Source organism: Coturnix japonica, chromosome 3, assembly GCF_001577835.2.
Source record: "Coturnix japonica isolate 7356 chromosome 3, Coturnix japonica 2.1, whole genome shotgun sequence".
Lineage (NCBI taxonomy): Eukaryota > Metazoa > Chordata > Aves > Galliformes > Phasianidae > Coturnix > Coturnix japonica.
The window spans coordinates 47,616,698-47,641,150 of NC_029518.1; the positions used below are offsets into that span (position 1 = coordinate 47,616,698).

General features: G+C 42.5%; 1 protein-coding gene across 11 annotated transcripts in view; it reads left to right on the top strand.

The window, feature by feature from the left end:
- Window positions 1-24,453, top strand: part of HIVEP2 (HIVEP zinc finger 2) — a 124,740-nt gene that overhangs the window by 37,032 nt on the left and 63,255 nt on the right. For 7 of the 11 annotated variants that reach the window (XM_015858321.2, XM_015858319.2, XM_015858323.2 and 4 more), the window contains one exon: window positions 15,877-15,938. The exons of 1 other annotated variant lie outside the window; for it this stretch is intronic. The gene's annotated coding sequence lies outside the window, so the exon portion shown is untranslated. Of the gene's footprint in view, window positions 1-7,048; window positions 7,234-15,876; window positions 15,939-24,453 lie in introns of those variants that run through there. 3 more of the 11 variants (XM_015858315.2, XM_015858322.2, XM_015858318.2) reach the window with 2 other exon arrangements.

Below are 24,453 nucleotides of genomic sequence, written 5' to 3' on the forward strand. Positions count from 1 at the left end.
GTCAGCAGTTGAGTTTACTGCTCGGCTGTTAGGCAAAAGCCACCCTTTGCAGGGATGCCCTGTGATCAGGCAACCACAGCTGTGTGACAGAAAAAACTCTCTCCTTTTCCCTCACCTTGGCCATCAGTCCAGCAGTAAGGAATTGGATTTAACCCTCGGTGTTTGTTCCAGGCTTTGTGAGTCTTTTCCAGCTTGAAAACAATTATTTTTGATAGACACACTAGTTGTTTGTTGATTTGTTTGTAATCAGATTTCCGGGACGTTGCTATAATGTGGGAGGAACTGAGTTCTTTGGGTGCACATGTTCCCTGCTGACTCTCTTCTTAGTCATTATATGTTTTTCACATTAAGGCACTTTTACTTTTATGGGAAAATGTCAAGCATCTTCTGATAACAGGCATACAAATTGACAGAAGCCATTGGCTGAGGCCAAGGAAGTATTACTTCAGCACAGACCTCGAGGGAGCTGCAGACCTCTGTCCCTATCCTGCACCCCTGCTCTACCTCCTGCATCAGCCTTGGGTCTGACATCCTGGTACCGACCTACATCCATGCTGATGTGCCACCAAACTGAAAGATGTCACTGCTCTTTTCCAAAAAGAACATGTCTTTTTATTCAATTCCCCTGCCATCTCTTTTTATTTTCGAACTGCAGCTCTTTTAAGGCTCCCTGCCTTTGCAGTTCTTGCCTTTGTTTAGATTATTTTTGGAAACTGGGGAACAAGAGGGATGAAGTTCAGGGAGCTGACTGTACTAGGAGGCTAAAACTCTTTCTTTCCATGTGCTCTTCCCTCCTCTTTCTTCTCTCCATGGCAGGGCAGGTTCCAGAGCACACCGTAGCCTCATGCACAAAACGTGGCCGGCACATGTGCTGATCCCCCCCCTTCCTTCCTGCAACCACCATCATTGCTCTTCTGCTTCCCTGGGTCAGTTGGGCAAAATGTGGTCAGGCAGAGTTTTGAGAGCTGTGGAATGCTGGAGAGCACTTGCACCTTAAGGTAAATTGTATGCAGATAGCAACGTGTTTCCTTTATTATTTCTCAGTGAGGCGGCCCCACAAAGGTTGTTGGCCTTTTCTTTAAATACTGCTGTGTTTTTACATCAGGAGTGTCACATACTGGCTGCCAAGCTTTGCAAGAAAATCCACATTCTCTGGAAGCCTGAGGCAGCTTTCTCTACATAGGTTAAGATAGTTAGTGCTTGGGAAGTCATTGACCATGAGGTAGGTCAGGCTGTCCTTTTTCTAGCTGAGACAGTGCTCAGGTAATTGAGATACTTGTGATTGCCCATGGAAATTTTCTGATGTTTATAATGCTGTCAGGTGCTAGAGTCGCTCCCTAATATTGGTTGTGGGATCTTACAGTGGATCAATATCTCAGCACAATGTGGGAATTTTCCTCGTATATGTATATATTATTATTTTTTCCAGTGGTTGTGAAGATAGCAGTATGGTGCAGTAAATGTTAAACATTAAAAACTGGTTTTGTGTGTACTGATAAGAGTAAATTGCTTGAGAAGGAAGTAACCTGAGTTTGGCTGGTGAAGCTGATGCTTCTATGGTAGAAATCAAAGTGGGGGATGATCACAGTCCTAATTCTGTCTTTAGAGAATAGATTCAAGTCAATAGGAAGAAAGAATGAATAGGACATGTCCCTAAGTTAAAAAAGGAGGGTAGATGATTCTGTACCAGAAGATGCACAACTGATGCAAAAAACTGTATACAGGGAGAGAGGTAATCAACAGAACTTGAAATGCTCTTTGAAAACACATTGAAATTGAGTGTTTTGTTTGTTCTGTTTTTAAATAGCTGTGCTGTAGAAGAGGTCAGTTAATTCTGTGATTCTGTGAATGGTTGTGCAAAGTGGTCGATGCTGGAGAGCCATAGAATCATAGAATGGCCTGGACTGAAAAGGACCACAATGATCATTGAGTTTCAACCTCCCTGCTATGTGCAGGGTCATCACCCACCAGACCAGGCTGCCCAGAGCCACATGCAGCCTGGCCTTAAGTACCTCCAGGGATGGGGCATCCACAGCCTCCTTGGGCAACCTGTTCCAGTGCGTCACCACCCTCTGTGTGAAAAACTTCCTCCTAATATATAACCTAAACCTCCCTTTTCTTAATTTAAAAAAATTCCCTCTTGTCCTATCTCTATTCATCTTCTTCTATACCCCCCTTGTCCTACCACTAATCATCCTCCATGGTGGAGCTTGGATACACTGTCGGTAGGGATTTATTGTCAGTGGTCATGGCTGGCACTCAGTGAGGTCTTCTGGGGCTAATTATTTATTTAATGAGGTGTGGCCACAGTGGCACTGTGAGAAGGGCAGCCCTGCAGCAGGAGGTGTTTTGGAGGTAATCCCACTGCTCACAAATAGGCTTCTTGTGCATGCTATAAATAAATAAAATAATGAATAAGTGTATGTTGGCATTTTTGTTTAAGCTTATTAACAGTGGCTAATGGTATTGGATGTATTTTGAGTACTACCATGCTTTGTAGTTCTCTGATTTCTTGAAGAAGTAGTTGAGAGGCTTGTGCAGCAAGTTAAGAAGTCAGGTTGTTGCTGACTGAACTTTTGAACTTTTCCTAACAAAAAGGATAGGTCAGTAAGAGAAAAGTCAAATTTATGTGTGTGTAAACATGAGCAACCCAGACAATTTCACTCCAGAGAGAGAAATCTTCCTCTTTTTAGGCTAAATAGGCATGGCAATGCTGCTCCTTATTCCCGTGTGTTTCAAAGGTAACAGTGAGTGCTGGTGATTCAAGGGAGTCTCAGGAAGAAAGGAATTTAAGTGTAAATTAAGAGATAAACTATTGCTTGACACAAGGTATTTGGAGAGTTTCTACAAGATTTTAGGTTGTGTGTAGGTTTAGAAAAAGAAGAGAAAGCAAAGCAATGAGATCTTGTGGTTATGCTTTTATCAATATGTTTGAGTTTTTGGAAGAATGCATTCTAGGTCTGATCCTCGTCTTTCCCAATTGCTGAGTAGTAAGAAGAAAAAGTCTTGCAGAGGAAACTTTTCATGCTTTCAAATTGCATGGTCTGTAGTGAAGGACAAAATGAAGAAATGTTTTGAAAATGATGAGAAATGGGCAGTTTTGACGTACCAGCCGTAGCTCAGTGGCTGGGCTCAGTCAGTGCTGCACTGCATTCAATTCCAGTGGGGCCCATTCCCCTTCAGCTCGGTGAGGTGGCATCCTGTGCATGCAGTGTTGGGATGTTCCCTGCCTCCCCCTGCCCTCCCAGCAATATTTTAATTTCACCTTTCCAGCCAAGCAGAAGCTGTCAGCACCAGCATCTGGAGCAGCTTTGGCCTCGAGTGAGCAGCTCTTCTCTGCTTCCAGGCAGATAGTGGCATTGGCAAGGCTGGAGCAACAGGTCTCAGATTTTGAGAAGTTTTAAGCTGGTTTGTGTCCGTTTTTTAATAGTAACGCTTGACTGCACTGAATATAGGAAGTGTTCTCAGCAGGTCTTTGTGAGGCTGTTTGAGCTGGAACCTTGTGTTACATTGTTGTAGGTGGATGCTGGGATGAGGGTGGTGAAGGAGAGCATCTTCCCTCTGCTGCTTTTCCCTGCTCCCTGTTTCTGTAATCCCCAGTCAGCCCATGCTTTCCCTTGCCAGACAGAATTACAGTAGGTATGCGCTCAGAGTTGGGTTTTTATTGTCAGCACCTGTGAGCAATCAAAGCTTGTTTGTGCAAATTCAAAATGAAACTTCAATCTGCAATGGGTGTGATTTCAGAAGAGCTTGTTTGCAGTCATTGTTATTTTTTTGCCAAGAAATATAAGGCTTTACAGTAACTCCTAGGTACTGCTCTAGTTACTGTGCACTAGAATAAACCCATCATGCTTCATGTCTGACTTTATTTGGTCCCTTAAAGCCTAGTGGCATCCGTATGATGCGAGCAGACTCATGATACTGCTGCAGCTGTACTGTTTTTCATTACCATATTCTAAAAGTTCATTTTAAGAGTTTTAGTGAAGAACGGGTCTTTGACGTATTCTTAGTTAATATCTTGGAACAGGGAAGTACACCATGCTCAACTTACAGTCACTCAGCTGTGAACGAGCTGGATATTGAATGGACATGGAATACAGAGAAATGAAAAATCCTCAGATCTCTTTGTTATGGCTGCAGATGAGACTTTTGCCATCAGGTGTTAGTTTCAGAATCCACGTTCCAGGTGTGTAAGTAGCAACATCCTTAGTCTGATGGTTTGATTTGCTTTCAAACCTCGGCATAAGAACTGTTCTTCACCACTAGTAGTGTTACCAACTGGAACCAGGATAGACTGTTCCATAGGAAGTAATAATTTGACATTTAATTCTAAGTCAACTTATTTCCAAAAAATAAAAATGTGGATTTTTATCTTAATTATCTAAAATAAACTCACTTCCCTCCTCCAGTTATTGCTTATCTTAGATTTCGTCAGTAGTGTTTGCATGCACAGGGAAATATCCAATTCATACTTTCATATGGAAAAAATAAATTATTATGTAACCTCAGCAGACTCTATTCTATAATGTTTTAATTTCACTTTTCAATTATAATCAGGGTTACCTGTTCTACCAATGCTAGCATGAGAAAAAAAGCCCTAAGAAATTGATGTGCAGGCAAAAGGAGAATAGCATAACTATTTTTATGTTCCTGACATCAGTGTCCTGGTTTGTCTAATGTTGTATGACACAGTGACTCCAGTGCTCCACGCTGTTCTGTCCTCAGCAAGCCAAACATCTATTCCAGGATTGCTCTTTGCTTCACAAGTTGTAGAAACTTTTTAAAAAGAATTTGCTGATTTGGGGTGCTCTTTCATTGTCCGCATGGAAAGCTGATTGTATCTATATTTTTAACAAATAATATCCTTGTACTGCATTAATATGTATTCCTAGAAGAATTCTTTTGGTCATTAAGAGAGGATTCACCTGCTTAGGAGTTCAGATCCTTCAATTCAGAAAACTATCAGGAAGCATTGCTGCACCAGGGCACCTCTTCATTCATTTACACTTGTTTTCCTGGGTAATGGCAGTTAGCATCACAATTCCCCTTGTATTCTGTACCCTTCTTCATCTTTATTTCCTTGTATTGAAAAGCCCTACAGGGTTACTACTGGGCACATCCAGCACCGTTCCTGCCAGACCCTTATTTTTCATATGCCCTTTCACCCCAGAGAGAGCACCATCACTGCCCATCCGCCATGTCTCCCATTCATACCTATTGTATATGAGGTTTGCAGGGTTCCTCTTTGTTTCAGGAACACAAAGCCTGGTAGCTTCAGAAGCACTTGCACAACTCAGACTACATCTACTATATCAGAACTGACAGAACTGACCGCTCATTTAAAAAACAAAATGAAAAAAAAATCAACTCCAAACAGGTAAACCTTCCAAAAACAAAAAATCCTCTTCCAAACGAAGTAATATGTCTGTTATACAGAAACAAAGGCTTTTGGCTGTTCCTTGTTCAGACAGACCCTTGGAGGTATGGATTGCTTCCCCTTAATGAGTATTGACCGGATCTGGGAGACACAGCACTGGGATCCTCCAGACAGGTGCCTGCTGGGATTAACCCCTTCTGCATGTTAGCAGGAGACTGAGATTCCCAGCCGTATGAAGGCTGCTGATCTGCATGCACTGAGGTTCTGCAGGTTGCAATGTGCCTGTGGTGTGTGCTGGAACAGGCAGGTGGTGCTGGTCTGGGGCACCCCGGGACACCACTAGACGTGTCTGCTCAGGGCTGTTAAATTAGGCCACATGCACTTATATATGTGTGAGGGAAAAGTGAGGGCTGTGCAAAGCACTTGGGCTAAAAATAATGTCTAGTGTTGTTTTTACATAATAATGCTATCACAGATGAAGAAAGTGAGGGAGGAGTTTGTAGCCTGGGACATTTCTTCTTTCCCCTGCTTCGCAGGGTAAACGCTAAAGATCCTGGAGTGTTTGTTTGGCTAAGTAATGCTTTCCAGAAGTATGTCAATGAAGTAGTCATTGGAGTCATAGAATACTTTCCTATATTTAGCTTTTAAATATGCAGTAGAAAGTCATTAGCTTTTAAACTCCTAAGAACCATAAGCATTTCTGCAAAGGAACGTAGATGTTCAAGTGAGCCAATTAAGGATACGGATTTTACTATGGCCAGAACTGTGCAGTAAGTCCTGTGCCATCAGTGGCTGGGGTAAGCTCAGTTACATCCTAGCTGAGTTTGGCTGCTGTGAGGGCACACGCAGTATCCTAAAACTGTTGAAGGGGTAGGATTGCTGTGGGATTATCACTTGGTTAATTTGGAGGACCGTGCTTTTAACTAGAGATTAATACTAAAAAAAAATCCAGTTACGCAGAACTGTAGAATAGTTTATGTGAGAAGGAATCTCCGGGCATCTTCTTTCCAGTCCCTGCTCATAGCAGGTGCATGGTTTTGCATGCTGTTGTTATCTCACCTGCACGTGATTGTAATTTATGCAAGATTAATTAATCAGAACCTGTGTGTGTGTAGACAAGAGGCAAGTGACTAGGAGGGGTAAGAACCGAGCCAAAAATATTTTACAAAGGTGATGGAGATAGTGTTGAAGTGCCACCAAAAATCCCACCCCACTGAACACGTATGAGCGCTCGTACAGAAAGCAAACATCGCTCTGGGGTAGCACAAGGGACGTAATCAGAGCATTTGTAAATGAATTTTAAACTGTTGCTGTCACTGTGGGTTAATACACTGAAAGAATCAGTAAATATGCTGAAGAAATTGGTAGGTAGTAAAAACGAAGGCTATACAACAGTTTATAGCCAGTGGTTCTGTTTAGGCTTAATCCCTGTAATGCTGTGTTAAAATTTACAAAACAGCTTGTAATTGCAGGAGCTTATTTAAACCAGCTATTTGTGGTTATGTCTGCTGAGGAAACTTAAACTTCAGCGTTCCCCAGCCATCTAATAGCAGCAAATTGACTGCGGGTCTCTTGTAAGAATATCTAAATGTAGGCTGTTGAATAATCCCTTTGGGGGCCCTGTAACTATTTTTGTGCCTGGATATGCGTCATCAGTGGGTATTTTCTCTGGTGACTAGCTTACATCAGTAGGTCTCCTACCATACACTCTATCAGCAAGTGACTTATGATTGATGGGAGTCACGGCCGCACTTGGGCATTTATCTGTGACCTCAAATAATGGACAACAGGAATCTCCGCGCTGTTAAATCCCTTCGATGACGGGAGGTACGGGCTGCCCGTGCTGGGCGATGCAGGTACTGCCCCGACACCGCTTGGGGCCGAGGTGGGGAGGGAGAAGCAGGGCTGCCGCGGTGCTCCGGGCTGGGTGGTGATGCTGCTCCAGGCTGGGGGCAGTGCTGCTCCAGAGGGCGACGCCGATCCGGGCTGGGGGTGATGCTGCTGCAGCTCGCAGCCCTGCAGAGGGAAGCGCGGTGAAGCTGGGCTGCAGTGCTGGGAGCCGGGCTGCAGCGCGGCAGCGTGCTGAACGCAAACAGGTTGGGGGGCTTCATCACGGGGCTGGCTTGCCTTAAATCTCAAGGTGCGGCATGAGATACGTGTTTAAAGTTAAGTTGCACCTGCCCCAGCGAACCTGCTGAGCACATGGTCGTGGTTTGTTTCCTGCTGATAAATACTTAATGTTGTGAAGAGGAGGAATGCAGACAGAAGTTATCTCAGTTTCTCCTTTTCCTCTGCTTTTCTGTTGAGATGTGACATGGGAAATGAGGCTGCGAGACAGGCGTGAGATCTCTGAGTGCTACCTGTGATGAATTCAGCAGCTTGAGCCAGTCCCAGAGAGGGGCACTTTGCAATCTCTTCTTTTTCTCCTTCAGTTTCTTAGTCCTTTCGTCACAGCTGTGATGGGAAATACAAGATCAGCTTTTTGTGAACTTTAGCTCCAGTCACTCCAGTCCTTCTCCTGGCAACGAGAGAATAAAACTGACAGATAGGGATGCTCTCAGTGTGATGGATGATTCAAAAGCCCCCAGTGTTGTTTATCACGTGGTATTGCTTGGCTGAGGGAGGATAGTGACTGGCTCAAAATTCCTCCTCACTGCTTCTTCCTGTTGGCAGGTGGCCCTCTGCCATAGCCTGTGCTTTCAGAGCCTCACGCTGCTCCCACGTGTCTTACTGCCTGCTATTGTTTCTCACCCAGGTGTATGTCTGTTGTGCAAGGTGCTGAGACTTAAAAACTCTCAGAGGGAAAAGGGGAACTGCATTTTAGCTTGTCTATGTGTCTTCTCCTCCCCATGCACTGCCCCAGCCACTGTAGTTAATGAATGAAATCAGGTTTCCTGTAGGAGCCACTTAATCGAGGGCTGTGCATTTGTTGACACAGCACTCCTACAAAGCTGCCTCTAAAATCAATACATGTTCTGTACTGTGGATGCCCTCACACTGTGGGATGCATCTTAGGCATACCTGACTTGTTCCTTGCAGGCAGATGCCTCTCCTACAGCATAGGCACTGGGTCTGAATTGAGTTTCCTTCTTCCCTCTGGCTGGTCAGCATTTGCTAAGAATTGCATTCAACAGAAGTTGTAGGGAGAGAAATTGTGCATAAGAAGAGACTTGGAAAATCAAGGGAGAGGAAGGAATGCAAAGGTTTTCATTGAACCATCATTTCATTTGCCTCTAATTTTTTTGCTGTCACTTCAGTAAGACTTTGTGATTCATGGCAAACTGGTTATATAATTCAAAATCTGTAAAAGGTTAAGCACAATAAGCATGATGAATCTTGTCTCATTTGCATTGCAGTTCATTGATTCTTCCTGAAGTATCATGCTTAGAAAATGTAAAGCTTGGTAACCAGCTGATGTTGTTATAGAAATTCTTTGCCACAGCTTTCTAAGTAGCATTAGAGACAGCCACACATTAGCATCTTTTGGCTAATACTGACCACATTTCTCCCATTTCTGTGAGGATTGTGAATTAAGTTAGTGATAATATTTTTGGGTAGCTTCCGCTTACGGTGCTCGTGCAAAATCTTTGTATCACCAGATTTCAAGAAAGACAAATGATGCCGTCATCTGAATTTGTTCAGACCACTTTGTAGTTTGCTAGGAAGAAGCGTTCACAAGTTGCCCGCCAGTTCCTGGTGCTGTGTGCTGGGCTGCTGGGTGAAGTCTACACTGATGTCTCAGCAGCACCTCTCTGCATGCTGTGTTGGGGACATCATTGTGTACACACAGTGACTGAGGTAATGGCCCTCAGGTGAGCTCATGCCAGGCAGGTGCCCAGGCTGAGTGCCCACGCCCTGTTGACTTAGGTGACTCAGTGCAGGCACGCGGCTCCACTTGCACAGCACTAACTGGGAGAGCCTTTTCCTGTTTGGTGGCCACTTTTCCAAGTATTGCCATATTTTGGTGCTAAAATGGAAACCGGACCAGATGCAGTGATATTAGAGGCTATACCATGAATGTTTCTGAATGCGTCAGTCGAAGTAAAAGATGAAGCAAAGCTCACTTCTCTCCTGCCTAGTACATCTGTGGCTGTGTGCTCTTTCCAGCTGCTAAGATGTCCGATACATGGTGAGGGTCGTACCAACAACCAATGAGTATTTTTGTCATTTTGTATTGTTTGGACTCTTAGTGCCTAAATTCTCCTGGCAGTAAAGGGGCAGCCTGGGTGGAAAGAGCCACAAGACTAATGCAAAGCTTGCCTTGCTCATGACTCTCCCTTCTGACAGGAGTAATGTGCATAAATAGTGACTGCATGGAGCAGGCCGCACTGCTTGGGTCTTACCAAATACATTGCCCTTGGAGAAGAGTTGCTACAGCAAGCTGATTGAAAACAGTAGAAGTATTCTGAAATATGAGGCAAAGCAATGATTTCACTGCTTCAAGGAACATAGCATCTTTGGATTGTGTTAGTTGAAAATCATCTTACTATAGTCGTAAATACTTGATCTCACAGGATGGTCTTTCTATTTCCATAAAGCCCCATTAAAACAACTGAACAAGCTGCTAGAAGCAAAGCAACTCCAGTACTAGTCAACTTGTGTGGGGAGGAGCTTAGATAATTTCTTCAGTTTATTTTGGGTTTTGTTTTGTGATTTTTCAGGTGTTGTGGAGGAAAGATGGATTAGCCATTGCCTTATTTAGATCTTAATTTGATTGCAGGGGAAAGGAAGAAGTCACTCCAAAGCGTTGTTGATGTTTGTAGAGAGTGGAGTAATGAAGAGCCAAGAGAAAGAAAAGTGAGGTAGTGAAATATTACAAGGAAAATAATGCATTGAGAAAAGTTGGAAAAGTAAAAAAAGTAACTACTGGTATTTCTTCCTTCCCTTCCTTCCCTTCCCTCCCTCCCTTCCCCCCCTCCCTCCCTCCCATTTTTTTGTTTTTTCTTCATTTAATCTTTTTAATCCAATTGATAAGGTCAGTGAATAGCCTTCCATGCATGGGGTTGGACTAGATGATCTCTAGAGATCCCTTCCAAACCCTACAATTCTGTGATTCTGTGATATATGGAACACGTATATAATAAGTCTGTACAGTACTGGAAATTAATGGGCTCAGATAATGCTGTAGTGCTTCCTGCATGCTCTATGTCTGAGGGCCCTGGTACTGAAACCTCTGCCCACCTGTCCTTCTTCCTACATGCAGCTGGTGACTTTCCTAAAACTGCCTTAGATCCAAGACCAGGCTGTCAGGAACTTGACAGGCTTTTAAATGTTGCCCTGCAATATAACTGGTTTGGAAGGAATGCAAACATTTATTTGAATGTGTAAGAGAAAGAACGAAGATGCTGAAGATGGTCTGTACGTGACAGAGGGGAAAGGCATCTTCTTTACACTGGTAGCCCAACAGCAACCCCTATAAACCATGATGATGTCTTTTCTTTGTCTTCTGTTTTGTTTCCTGTATATGCACAGCACTGTAATTCCTGTAGGCATTTTGCTTGTGGAAGTATTTCTCTCAAGTGCCACGAAGCAAGCATTTTTCATGCAGGACCTTGCATCTCTTCATAAACTGAGTGCTGCTGGTGACTCAGCCAAGCTGGAGCCAGACGCTGCTCTGCAGATGCAAAGCTGCACATGAATCCCGAGGTGGTGGCGGGTTAGGGACAGAGTTACTCCGGGTAAAGGGATTCTGTTCCCTGCCAGTCCAGGTTAAAATCTTCCCCAGGCAGACCCTGACCTGACTCTTCACAGTGAACTGTGGCTGACTTGGAAACAAGAGGTAAAAGAGGAGAGAAAGAAATACCCCCCACTGACATCCTGTGGAGCCTTGATAAAGTCAGGACAGTTCAGGGATACTGAAAAAATATCATTGTTACGAGAGATTTACTTGGTACTGCAAATCACTAATAACAGGAGTGAAGTACAAGGCACTAATTCAGGATTGCTAAGGAGTTTGTCTGTAGTTTCATATTTTGACTTTGTCTTTTTACTGACTGGCTTTTAGCATTGAGTTTTTCCAGAAACTTGTCTGGCCTTTCTTCTTCTCAAACCAGTTGCTCCCCAATTCCAATTGCCAATTGCAAATTTTGGCTAGACAAAAAAATGAAATCCCTTTTCAGATAGTCACTTTGTTTTTACAAACTGGTTCCATAGTGGATGGACTTCGTGAATCCTTTCTTATTCTGTATGTATTTATACTTTTAGTCAGTGAAGTGGATGTATGCTTCTGAATAGATTTTCTCTTGTATGCTCCTTTGTGACTGTGTTTGCTCAGGGATAGAGGTGACAGAAATCAGTCTGTGAGGTCCTGCCATCTGCTGTCCCTGCACTGGGAGGTCAGATGTCAGTCCACAGCATGAAACCCCTTGCTTCCTCCAGGGACTTCGATTTCCATGTACAAAAGCCAGACAGGAATAAGAAGCGTGGAAATCTGTAATTTGGGAATAAGAAAGAAATGAGGTTATGGCAACTGGGAGACACAAAGCTCATTAAGACCCCTTTGACCAGTGTGCAGGGGGAAGTAGGAGTAACCAGTCCTGTTTCGTGTAAGCAAATTGTAGAGCATCACATTGAGTAAAGACTGTAGCAGATCTCCATTCCCCATAAAGCTCAGGTCATTTACTGATGAATTGTAGCTTTTCTCTTAATTATGATGTTAGGCTTTTCCCCACTCTTGATTCTCAACCAAGAGCTCTATTCTCTAGAAATTTGCTGCTTGTTATAGAGGGAGCAGGGCTACAAATCAGAAGATTGGTTGCTCCTGCTAGTTTATCATTTTCTACCTTGATTGTTAGATGTGGTGTTAAAAGTTTCAAAGGTATGACCACCAAAAAGGGCGTAGCAGTCTTGAAGAGGTGTAAAGGGATAAAAAGGTGCAAAATGAACAAAAGAAATATTAGCACAAATACCAGGAAAAATGCATTATGGTAAAGGCCTATTCTCCTGAATGGAAACCAGCAGAGCTGATGAGTTCAAAAGTGACACGGGTGAAACACTGTAGAATATACCACATAGATTTTTCTTATTTGGGTATGAGATGATCTAATAGACTTCGGCCATTTCCTTTACAATCTAATTTTTGTGATTCCACAATCACTTTTACAAAATGTCATTCTGTCACCTGTCTCATTGCAAACCATCATCTTGTTATTTTTCTTTCTCCTTTCACCAAAAAGGGAGGCATTTGCAGAAATACAACATGGTGATAAATTGATGAGTCCAAACAGACTTTTCATGGCCATTTCTCACCACTGTTCTGTGGTAAAATTCCCATAATACCCTATGGGAGACTTGCATTAAAATTGTATTGCTTATGTATGCTCAGTATCTACTCTTCAGAGGCCTCAGTGATGTCCATGCTCTGCTCCCAGAGTTGCCTTTTCCCAGTTGTTTAAAGCTACAGTTTGGCTTTACAGGAAATAATAATCATGCCTACCATACTGTAACTAAAGTATTCAGACACATGAATCTTTTTCTTGACTTCATATAAAAATGTCATTTGTAGCTTTATTTTGTTCTACTCTGACTATAATATAAACAAGAGTTTATTAAAGCATTAGTTTTAAGCTGCGATTCTTGAGAATGCGCTGTCTCACAAAAATAGTATTGAAACTGCAGGTCAAAACCATGTAACAGAAAAGTGAATAATGAGTCTGTTTTCACATGGATTTTTATTTTTATTTTTTCAAAGTACAGCTTGTAGTTGAACTAGATGTACTGTTTCTTCCACTGCAGCCAGGAAGCCCTCATAGATTTTTGACAGTGCCGCCAAAAAATTAATGCTTCAGCTGTTTGAAAGATATTGAAGGCTTGTTTGACAATTGCAATCTTTTCCAGGAATTTCCTTTCCCTTTCCCCACCCCCCATACAAACTGATAACAAGATGCCTGTATAGTAGAAATGGAAAGTCCAAGATATGTGAGAAAGTACTGTGTGTTGCTTCCAGCTCTGCTGGACAAGGTACAAAATCTCCAGGGCTGGTAAGAAAACGCAGGCACTCAGTTGTTTAAGTAACGTTTGCTCCCATGCTTAGCTGCTTGCCAAGACAGTGCAGATAGTTTAGTGTTTTCTAAGCCATTTTTGATATTTTATGTGATGTGGCAGCAAACAGCAGAGCTGTTGGAAATGGTTGGGTAGGAGCTCAGAGCAATAACCAAGAAAAGACAAGAATGAAGGAAGGAAGCTGAGAAATCATCACCTATGCCAGCATCAGTTGGTATGGCAGTCCTGAAGGTAAGGAGATCAGCCTCAGCCTGGCTTCTTGTCCTCTGCTTTACACGCAGCAAGGTGTGACAAAGCAAAGTGAGGCACAGTTTGAACTTTTGTTCTGAAGCATATCAGAAAGGTGCTGAAACACAGACTCAAAGGTCAGAAGTGTTCCCTTTTCCCTAACGAATTTCCCAAGGCAGCTGTTGATACTACTCAGTCTTTTAAAGCTAATCTCTACCAGCATTTGCTGACACACAATATGAAATAAATAGTATTGTCATGACTGTTCTTCTCTAGTGATGGAAGGGAGATTCCACGTTAAGGAGGGTGAGGCAGTTGGAGAGGTTGCCAATAAAAAGCCACAGTGTTTGCAGAGGGTGCTGGTGCATTCAGCAGGCACCAATTAGAGAAATGCTGCTTTATGGCTATGACGGGTTATTGCTGCACAAACACTTGTACAATTACACAGTGGGTCAGAAGGGCAGCTTACCTCGCCTCACAGCTATTACTTTAAAGCAAACACAGCTATCAGGCACACAAATATCACCGATTGCGGAAGGGGAACGGTGAAATAATAAGTGTTTGAAACTGCACACTGAGGAGAAAGAGTGAATATAACAAGCCCTGGTGCTGTGGGAAGTAATTCTTAACCATGTCCGCATTAGAAAAGTCATCATTGTATACTGGAGAAGTGAATGCTTCCTTCTATCGCTTAAATCAAGTTAATAGACCGTTGTGTTGTTCGGGTACTTGGAAATGGTAAGAGAATATCCATATTTTTTTTCCAGTTACCTATTATACTGAAATGTCTGTATTCTGTCTGCCTTTGTAAACAAGTTTGCATATTTCCACTCATGTGGCCATGAATGTTAATTGCTTGCAGCCACCCCACAAGTATTCTACTTGTTTCATTTGGTAGGTTTTGCCCAGTGTTTCATCAGAGTCAAGCCTAAAGAGCTAGAGCACTCCATAGCCGCTGTGGCCACCTCAGTGTGTATAGGATGGCTGCGGTACGTGTGGGTTTGTGAATGTTGCTCTAAGACTACCAGGATCATCTTCTCTTCTAAAATGGTTGTGCTCAGTGCTGTTGCTGGCTTCTCTCTGGCTCGTAAGAAGGAGCTTACTTCAGCAGGAATTGCATTATAGCCAGTGGCCAGAATCTTTGTTCTCACCTGACCTCATACTTCTAGGAAGCTCAGCTGGCAAGTGTTGTGCAGACCATGGTGGTAACACCCACTTGGAGCGTGGGCTGCTGGTTAGGTTGTCCTACTTCCATATATGCCAAGGTATTTCCACTGACATGCTCTTTTCACAGGTTTGAAGTCACCCTGCCTTCAAGGAATGGCTTTCCCTAAAGTGGAAACGCAGCCTAAGCTGAAGGGCCAGCTAAAAAACAGAATTTGCTGGGGTAGAACGGGGTGACAGAAGTTAAATGAAGAGTGTTAGGTCAAAAAATTTTATGAGATCACCATGCTTTTAAATTGGTTTACACAGATGGCTGTCTGGTTTGTTGCTTTGTCCTTGCTTAATAGTAACTGTTTATGGAAAAACGAATTGCTTTGCAGAAGGAGGTCCAAAAGCTCATGCTGTTGTTTCCCTCCGTGGAGATCTTCATGTTATTATGGGCATACAAGGATCTGGCCTGAAATGCAGATTGATTACAAAGCGTTCGGTGAATAATTAACCATTTGACTTGTTCCTAAGGCCTGTAGTCACTGGGTTAGAAATGATTTCCCAAACTCCAGGAGATAAGAGAAGGTTATTCCTAGTTTCACAATATCCTTATTGTTATGGCTTTGTGCTGTGTGTACTCTGACATCAGCTGATACCTACGCAAGCTGGGTCCAGCTTCTCATTCAAACCACTTCCTGGGGTTTTCTCGGGTAATGGCAGTGATTCAGAAGACACCACTGCGCCTCAGAAAGCTGCCTTTGACATGTTGCACCAGGGCTGTGGGGCTGGGAGCATGTGAGGTTCTTAGGAAGGAGTTTTGAACTTAAAAATACCCACGTTTTTGTTTGTTCAGCATTCAGATTTAGATGTGCGTTGCTTGGCTTGTGTCTTAGCGACCTATTCATAGACCAGCGGTATGTATTGTGGAATATGCGGTGATATATATGTACATGTATGCATGAAGCAGGAGCCTGGGACTTGCCTCCAGGCAGGAGTGCTGATTTTGCATCTGCAATTGTTTCTATCTGTTTTATAAGAAAAGAAAGAGAGAGAAATATAAAGAATTTAAATTTTTGAAGGGATTAAAATCTAAATAATGATGCTCTGTACTTTTGCAGGACTATTTACTTAAGAAGCTGAGAGTGAGCTAGAAACATTGATGAAGCCTCTATTCTGTGAGGTGGGTATGCATTCTTATTACTATTTTGCAAAAGAATGGAAGATTGAAACCACTTGCCCAGGTCCAGACACAGAGCTATTTAAGAGCTGTGAACAGAGTCCAGGAATTTTCTGTCTCAACACATGTTCTGACTGATCAGTACTTAGGAATAAGGTCTTCATGTGCCCTCCTGTTGGAGGAAGTGATGAGCTCTTGCATTCTGTTATCATTCAAAGTGGTTCTTTCAATTTTAGATCTCTGACTAATGGCATAAGTGACTCTCACTGATACTTGTGAAATCCTGTCTCCCACCCCTGGTGTGCAGCACATTTAGGTCACATTTTTGGGAGGCAGCAGTCAGTGGAAATCAAATGTGTCCACTGGATCCAGGTCAGACAATCTGGGCTCCAGAAATGCTAAGTGCATTTGTTCCTTTTTTTTTACATTTTATTTTATCCTTTTGTCACGCTGAGATGCACCAACAGCCTCTTAATAAATCCCTTCTGTGTGACTTGCAACTTAGATTTGCAGACCCACAAATAATGGGTGATTTGAATAATTGTGAGAAGTGAAACTGAGTGTTTGTAGGTGCATCTACAAGCAGCAAAAGCAATGTGTTCCTGTACTTTTGGTAGCTTTTGTCTTCATGATATGCTGCATGCAAATCTGTCAGCTTCACTTGCCCCGTACCATAGTGTCTCAGATTCGGAGCCTCTGTGTTTCTGCATGCTGTTGCCCAGCCCATCTCAAGGGGCCCCACTTGCAAGGTGTTTTGTTCTTGAGCTCCTCGGTTATTAACAGCAGTTTTCCTTTTGGCTTTGTGAGAGAAACCTAGTGAGGGGGTTTCTGCCTTCTGTTGCATCCAGTTGGATCGTGGGTCTGTGGTGGTAAGGAGTTAAGTCAGGACTGGAATTTATCTCCTTAAAGATTCATTTATTTATTTATTCTCTTTAAACCAGTATTTACCTTTGAAAACCCGTTTAAATGAATAAATCACTCTGACAGTAAGTACTAGAATATATATCTTGATAAAAAACAAATTTGTCTGTGCCAGTACGTAGCTATTTGGTGTCTATTCACAAATACATACAGTTAGTTAGCTGTGGGTCCATATGGCTTCCATCTCTGAGCAAAGGGGAGCAGAGTGCTGGGGCACAGCCTGAAGGTGGGAGTAGCAGAAAAACTGTGTTTGACGTGCTTTTCTGTGACATCATGGTGGCTCCTCAGGTATCTCTCGGTTCATATGGAAAAAGTATTAAAAATATGACACAGTTTGATGCTAATATTAGCTTCACGCTCTTCTCTGAAAAAGGAATGAAAATACTCAGAGGACAAGTTGCCTGTGTGCAGATTTGGCTTCTAGGCAACGTGAGCTATGTAAAAGCTTTCCTTACTTCAGAAACTTTTCAGTACACATTATGATTGTTAATTATTATTATATAATAATATATTTTAAATCTTTAAATCTGTGCACTTTGTTGAAATTGAGATGTTTGTCCTACTTGTTATCTGCTTAATAGGACTATAAGAGAACTGAGATACTTGCACCCTCAGACCTCCTATTTTGCAAACATGAGCGCCATTTGTTTTGCTCAGTTCCAGAACATTTAAGTTCAAAATTGATGATGACATTTTTAATACATCATTTGACTAAAATTATGCAAATCCATTGCTGTACTGTAACATACCTTGAGACCTATGGGAGGGAAATTACCCAGTCCTTCTGTCGTGGAGCCCCAGTAGTGAAGTCAATTGTTGAGTCCTGCATTTTTGTCACTATAACCCCAGACAACCCTACAGGCTTGGGGAAGAGTGGCTGAAAAGCTGCCTGATGGAAAGAGACCTTGGTGTGCTGATGGACAGTCAGCTGAATATGAGCCAGCAGTGTGCCCAGGTGGCCAAGAAGGCCAATGGCATCCTGGCTTGTATCAGGAATGGTGTGGTGAGCAGCACTAGGGAAATCATCCTGCCACTGTACTCAGCATTGGTGAGGCCTCACCTTGAGCACAGTGTTCAGTTTTGGGCACCTCAGTAAAAAAAGGACACTGAGGTGACCAAAGTCCAAAGAAGGGCAGCAAGGCTTGTGTGAAGGGCTTTGAGAATATGCCCTGTGAGGAGTGACTGAAGGAACTGGGGCTGTTTAGTCTGGGGAAAAGGAGGCTGATGGGAGACTTATTGCTCTCTTCCAGTACCTGAAAGGTGCTTACAGCGAGAGTGGGGTTGGTCTCTTCTCACTGGTGACAGGATGAGGGGAAATGGCCTTAAGATGTGCCAGGGTAAGTTTAGGTTGGATATCAAGATAAACCTCTTTACAGAAAGGGTTGTTAAGCACTGGAATAGGCTCCCCAGGGAGGTGGTTAAGGCACCATCCCTGGATGTATTTAAAAACTGTTTGGATGTGGTGCTCAGGGACATGATTTAGCAGAGGGTTGTTAGAGTTATGGTAGTTCGGTTAGGTTGTGGTTGGACTCGATGATCTTAAGGTCTTTTCCAACCTGAGTGGTTCTATGATTCTATGTGTGGAAGGATCGTGTTACCTGTACCACTGTGGTGTGGGTAGTGTCACGGTGTCACTGCCTGCCTCACGCTGCTCAAAGACACGAGTTGCTGGTTTTACTCCCTAGGCTTGAACTGGCTCCCCACAGTCTCAAAAACTGGCAAGTCATGATCTAATGCTAAATGTTGTAGTCATTAATCAATTATTTCATTATTGGTTGTCATTGGTTTGGCTTCTGCAGCCTGTGGGTGGGCAGATAGCTATTTTCCTCATGTTGCAGCTCTGGTCAGCAGGGAAGAGAACTGAAATTGTGATCTCTGGTTTGAAGATTGCTTTGGACTCCAGTGCCTAATTCTAACCCTCTAGAAACAGTGTCTGACATTACACCTTTCTGTCCTTGTTGGGGTATTAAGTTACGTTGTCACTGTGAGAGCGGTAAGACGAGGTTTTGAAACTTCTGGGTGGATAAACAGAGTGGGAATCAGCAAAAGGGGAACAGGAAGCAAAAGCTGGCTGGCAGAAAATTTAAAACTGCAGCACATTCTGAAATACTTCAGCTGTGCTCTAAGCTGGTACAACACCCTGGAAGGCCTTACACATTAAACTTGTTTCAGAACACTCTAAATCTTGCCTCGATTTTACTTTGCAGAAGGATATCGTGCTGGTGTATCAATATTCCAGCTCTTGTAACTCATTAAATCAGCAGTGCAACTGCTGCTAAATGTTAATATCTTAGTATTTCAGAAAACTATTACTTTCATTATGCTTCACTTAAACCAGGAACGACATTTATATTGTGGTGGAACTTTTAAGTTCTACAATAGCACTATGCTTTTCTTTCTGGAAACACTTTCATTGAGAAACACTGTGGTCAGTTATGCAGTGTTACAGGTTTTCTTGTTTCTTACTGTATAGTTTCAATTTTCGAGGCGGGAGAGTTGTCTTCTTTCACTGCCCACAGGGTCTGTGAACCCCTAAGGTTACACATTTACAATTGCGGGTGATTTCAGCCCAGACACGGTTGACCCCATTTAAGGGAGAATATTTGCAACCAAATGGTCTCAGGAATAAAAATGCAACTCTTCTCATGCACAGTTTTGCCAGCGTAGGACTTGTGCATGCTCCTAGATGAGAACCAAAAGCTTTTAATTCAGCTTGCAGAGAGGAAGGAATTCGTCTGTGCTGCAGTAAAAGGAAGTATTTGCTGTGTTATTGTAGCACATGGCCTTTTGCCATCCTTGATAAAGCAATCCAGGGCTGTGCACCCAAAGTCTGCTGCCCTCCTGACCCTCCATCAATCACCAGCTGTGTGCAGGCTGGATGCAGTGCCGGCTCCAGAGGTGATCCATTGTTTGCTCTGAAAGCGGAAAGTGCAGACAAAGCGGCCCCTTGCAATCCCCTGTTGCAGCTCTGTGGGGCTGCTCCATGTTCATCTCCGCTGACTGGGGGAGTCAGCCATGGGGGTGCAGGCTAGCTGCCTGGGACAGGCCTCAGGGATGGTTTTCCCACAATAAAGAGGAAAACCAGAGTCAATGTTGGAACGCTGCACCTTGGTTATGTACTTACATTTACTTCCCTCTTGACTGTTCAGCACTGCTTGTAGGTGAGGCTTAAAAACACTGAAGTTGCACACTCTGGATGGCCCAATCTTTCTTTTTCTCTCTTTTCAAGCAGTTCTGGCTACAGAGATGCCAGCATCATCAGAAAGCATGCTGAGAATCATAGGATCATTAAGGTTGGAGTAGACCTCTAAGATCATGAAGTCCAACCACCAACCATCACCACCATGCCCACTAACCATGTCCCTCACCGCCATATCTCCACTTTTGGAGGTGACCCCACCACCTCCCTGGGCAGGCTGTGCCAATGACTCACTGCTCATTCTGAGAAGGAATCTTTCCTGATATCCAACATGAACCTCCCCTGGCCCAACTTGAAGCCATTCCCTCTAGTCCTATCACTGTTACCTGAGAGAAGAGCCTAAACCCCAATTGTCAGTACAGAATATTTTCGCACACACATTGCTGTCTCGTCACCAGGAAGGGTCTGCTTATAGCATTGTGGAATCTGTGGTCTTTGTCAGTTTGTCTGTGCTAGCTGAAATATTGCAGCCCCCTGCAAGCTTTAACAGTGACTGCACTGTGATAAAATGAGAATGGAGTTTTATAATTTATTTAATACAAGGGAAGGGGTCTTTCATTTTTACAGACACCTTAACTTAAGGTACACCCAAGTCTTTGGCTGACTTCTGTTTTGAACTGGTTTAGGTTCCTGCTGTGAAACCAAGAAAGTTCCCTGGGTGCTGAAAGAAAAAGCTGAGAGGATTGTAACAGGGTGTTCAGGAGAGAAAGGGAAAATTGTGCCAGACGCTGCAGACAGCAAAGCTCCCAGCCTTGCAGATGCTTGGGCTCCAGAAAGGCTTCAGGCTGGAGCACTTTGTGCTGAGCTCCAGCTCACGGTATTTCTTGTTTTTAGCACACTGTACTGCTCTGTTCCTGTTTATAAATCTTGTAAGTGTACACATTAAAAAAGTAATTAAATTGTCATTATAATTTATAGTATGCCTGCAGTCAATCACCTAATTAAACAGAAAGAGCAGGGAGGTAGTAGGTTCATAAGCATTTATTAAGTACTGCAGTATTAATTATGCAGGACTTTTGAACCATGAAAAAGAGGAAAGAATGGAAACACTGATCTAAAAATGCTTTCCATTGCTGCCCTTCTTAACAGCAAACCTCCCCTCTGGTTAGTAAGACAACACTAATGCTTTCTTTTTTGTTAATTTTTAATGACATTATGATGGATTTTTAATTTTTTTTATTTTTTTTTTTTTACAACAATCACTCGCAGTGTTTTATTGTAATATTTTTTAAAAGAATAATGTCCTTGCGTGGGATTCTATAAATATGCTAGCAGGACTGGAAGATATGTCTAGAGCTTGATTTGGGGCAGACTGTGCAGGAATGGACTCTCCTGCTCATCATTTGGCAACATATCAGGATGGGAGCGGAGCAGGCACCATCTGCTTGGGCAGCACCCCAAAATGGGCTATGGGTTGGTGAAAGTGGGAGCTGATCCCAATAGAGGTGCTCAGCCAGGAGCGTGGAGGGGGAGGGCACTGTGATTAAGACTTTTCTTTTTCATTGAAGCCTTTACTCCCACCTCAAGCTGTGAACCAGGGCACAAGTTGGTGGCCAGCACCAGCCTGTATGTCAGGGCATGGGGAACAGTTGTGGGCCTGGCCAACAGGGAAGCTAGAAACCCAGTTCAGGAGCTCTTCTTTCTGGAAGAATTTGTGATTGTGTGATTGGAATATAAATTCCAGTTATAGGCCATTTATTTTCACTGTCTTTAATAAGCTGCACTAAATTGACAGAAAAAAACAGAAAAAATAAAAAAAATAAAAAATTGAGACTGAAAAATCAAGTAAATTTGCTGCGTGTGAGTTTTTCTTCTATACAGAAAACATTAAGTCTATATGGCACTGAGCACTGCAGTTTTCTGTACCAAGCTGTTTGACTGAAGGTTGTGGAAGAGGGCTGTATGCCAAGCAGGAGTGCAGGCAGCAGAACAGTTCTGCAATCCCGTGCCCCCATCCCATAGTCCTGCAGTGACATGGCCTCCAGTACCTGGCTGGAGGGAGATCTGAGGATGTAACTTAATCCAATGAAAGCAATCGGTTCTGTTGCTGTTTTGAAAGATGCAATTGGGATTGCTTTTGTAGCAAAGAGAACTTTTTACCTTATATGGAGCAAATCAAATTATTGACAGCTCTTGATCTCAGTACTCCTAATTACCTTATAATGAGAAGTCATTATGGTTCAGGTTAGCAATGCAGCAACATTATATAAGAAATGTAACTTGTCAGTTGTCTGGAAAAAAGAAAGAGAAATATATATATAATATAACAGTAATTGTGGCGTAACCAAGGCCTCAGATGACATAACAGAAGTAGGTTTATATAATTCATTTTATGGTCAATAAGCCAGTCTTCTGAGCTGCATATCAGAGACTTTAATGCTTGTCTGTTTGTATCAGACCTTACAGCTATTTCTTCAATACCCAGGTTGCTCATGCTTTGCACTTGTTAAGCATGTTTTCAGCTTTGTGTACTGGCAGCAGGCAAAGACAGTCCTGGCAGCAATGTCCTCAGTTTGTTGAAATGGCAAACAAGAAAATGCAAACCTTTCTCTTACTGATTCTAAAAACAGGTTGGATGAGAGCTGCATTGGAGCTATTTGAGGCAATTGTGGGGTGAGTCTTTGGGATGCCCTCTGCAATTTTGTTGTCAAAACAGAGAAAAAAGTCTTTGAGTATGAGAATCTCTTCTTTACAACTTTCCTTAGGCATATATTTTCATTGGTAAAATGGATTTTTTATGTTATGGGCAAGTAATTGATTTGAAGTCCCAAGTTCTGCTTAAATGCATATGTATTGTGAATCACCAAATGAATTCAGTGTTTTTAATCCATTCGTGTGGTAATACTCGTTACTCCTCAGATATTCAAACTGAGGCAGGTGTTCTGCTGTGGACGGAGAATCTGAACACCTAAACCTTTATGTTTGGGTTGCTCAGGAATTGCTCCAAGCACAGTAGCCTGACCACAGTCAGTGTTAGGCACTGGCAGAGTTATTATAGGTCCATGATTTTGGCAAAAGTCTTGCACATACACTGTGTGATTCCAGGCATCTCAGCTGAAGATTCTGTAAGTATTGAGCAGGTCACCAGTGTTTTCTGTGTTCTTGTCCCTCATCCACACTGGGAGCATGGAGGTCTTGTAGTAATTAATCCATATCCCATTAAAGTTGTGCCTTTGTCATGACTGCAGCCTAACCAGGCATATCGGAAGCAGCTTGGAAGCTGTTTAGTGTGCACTTCAAATATTATGTGAAAATGCCCGGATCATCTTGGTGCTAGTATGCCTTCACTCCTAGCAGCGCCAAATCTCTAATGGGAGGTATATGTTTGTGTAAGGAGGTAAAACTGTTCAAGTTTGGGTGAAAGTTCCCTGGAATTATATAGCACACCCTGAGGAACAGCAGTATTAAGCTCCAGGTATCTCATTACTGTGGTTTGTTATTGGCATTTTGGTTTGTTTACTATTGGTTTTGTATGGGTGATTTTCTCAAGTTGTTTCTTGGGAGGATAATATTAAATTTGGAAGAACAAATGCCACAGTAAAGTAGGGAGACATGTAATGTAACTTCAAGCCTCATAAAATAAGTAGACATGGTGCAAACATTTCAAATCCTCTTCAGCTCATAAAGTCAAGAATCAAAAGTAACCTGAATTCATGGGGCTCTTCAGTGAAATGGAAAAGCTCAAACACAAGATAAAAGAGTATTTGAGACATGAAATCCAGGTATGTTGAGACTGGAAAAAATGTAATTCAGAGCTCTAACTGCACAGATGCGTCCAAGAGATCTGGGAAGAATGAAGCAACATGTCCTCGCGTGTTACTGAAGATAAAAGGGAGAACAATACTGTGATTAAGCAGCAGCAGAGAGCATTTTGTGTGGCTGTTCAATATTGGAAAGGGGTTACTACGAAGTAACATTTAGGTCAGTGGAGCAAACTGCCTTGGGAGGGTGTGGAATCTGTTTGGCTAGACTAAATACATGTCTATTAAAGATGATAGAGGATAACCCATTTAAAATTTGCTTCCAGCCCAAATGTTTTATGTTATTTTTGTTCTCCTCAGGTACATCTCTTGGATTTTGGTCAGATTGGATTTTTCTTCCAGTTAATATATTAATTATTGACAACAGAAGGGCTCTCTATGCTAAGAACAGCATATAAACTAGAAATATTATCAATATTACTTTACACATTGTAACAGATGTAACATGCCAAATAATTATTACATAAATTCAATAGTGTGGTAATGCTTATGAATAGTCTCTTGTACCTGTATTAAAATATCGTATGAATGTTTAGACTATTTTAAAAACATTACTTAGCATAAAACTTCTTATTTTTTTCACAGAAATTTCTTTGTATTTCAAAGATGGGAAATGTTCAAAGATGGGAAATGTATA